The sequence below is a fragment of the Malania oleifera genome, chromosome 2 (genome assembly GCF_029873635.1).
Source record: "Malania oleifera isolate guangnan ecotype guangnan chromosome 2, ASM2987363v1, whole genome shotgun sequence".
NCBI lineage: Eukaryota > Viridiplantae > Streptophyta > Magnoliopsida > Santalales > Ximeniaceae > Malania > Malania oleifera.
In genome coordinates, this window is record NC_080418.1 from 119,007,781 (window position 1) to 119,008,913 (window position 1,133).

The 1,133-nt window shown below is 41.8% G+C and overlaps 1 non-coding gene across 1 annotated transcript; it reads left to right on the top strand.

Annotated features, from left to right (window-relative positions):
* Positions 1-587: 587 nt before the first annotated feature.
* On the top strand, positions 588-694 carry LOC131149942 (small nucleolar RNA R71). The gene has a single exon (XR_009135333.1). It is a non-coding gene; the product is annotated as a small nucleolar RNA R71 (small nucleolar RNA).
* Positions 695-1,133: the final 439 nt, after the last annotated feature.

Below are 1,133 nucleotides of genomic sequence, written 5' to 3' on the forward strand. Positions count from 1 at the left end.
TGAGGTGGAGGATAAGATCGTTGTGATGGTGCCTCAGGTTTCCAATTGTTGTGGTTGGATAGTCAGACTGATTGGATTCAGACTTCCAACTAAAATTGGGATGGTTTCTCCAGCCAGGGTTGTAAGTGTTGGAATATGGAGAGTATGGCTTTTGAAACATTCCAAGTGCATTACATTGTTCTTCATACATACCTCACATCTCTCCATAGGTGGGACATTCCTGAGCTGGGCGGTCCACTTCTGCACGGACAAAGCAAGTGACTTGAGATTCCACTCTAGCGACTGTTTGGATGGGCCGACTATCTCTACTTTCCAAGGCTTCAAGTTTCTTTGTGACAAGATTCAATTGGGCCTTGAGGTAATCTTCTTCTCATAGATGGTAGACACCACTAGGTTTTGACCTATTGGTGTTATCAGTAGCACTGGGTCCAATCCAGGTGTGAGCTTTCTCAGCTAGGTCATTCAAGAATTCAATTGCTTCATCAAGATCTTTTTGGAGAAACTCTCCATTGCACATCATCTCCACGAATTGGCGCTCCCTAATTGTGAGTCCTTCATAAAAACAGCTAACTAGGCGCCAATTCTCATACCCATGGTGTGGGCACAAATTTAACAATTCTTTAAACCTTTCACATGCTTGGTATAAGGTTTTACTATCTTTTTGGGCAAAGGTTGAGATCTGTCTTTTCAAATTATTGGTTTTATGGTGCGGGAAATATTTATTAAAGAAAGCTTCAGTCATTTCCGCCCATGTACCTATGGATCTCGATCTGAGAGAGTATAACCAACTCTTTGCTCTATCTTTTAGAGAGAATGGGAAAAATTTTAGTCTAACAGAATCTATGGCATTGGGTTGGCTATAAAAAGTGGCCACTACCTCCTCAAATTCCCTAACATGTACATATGGATTTTCACTTTCTAATCCATGAAAGGTGGGTAGGAGTTGGATCATGCCCGGTTTGAAATCTAGTTGTGGAGTGTTTGCGGGAAACATAATACATAATGGAGTGGCTGTACGGGTTGGGTGCAAGTAGTCCTTCAAGGACCGTGCAGGATTAGGCTCAAGTTGATTCATAGTAGCAGGTGTGTTAGACAATGTTATGCTTGACCAATAATCAAATGAGGTCTCACTA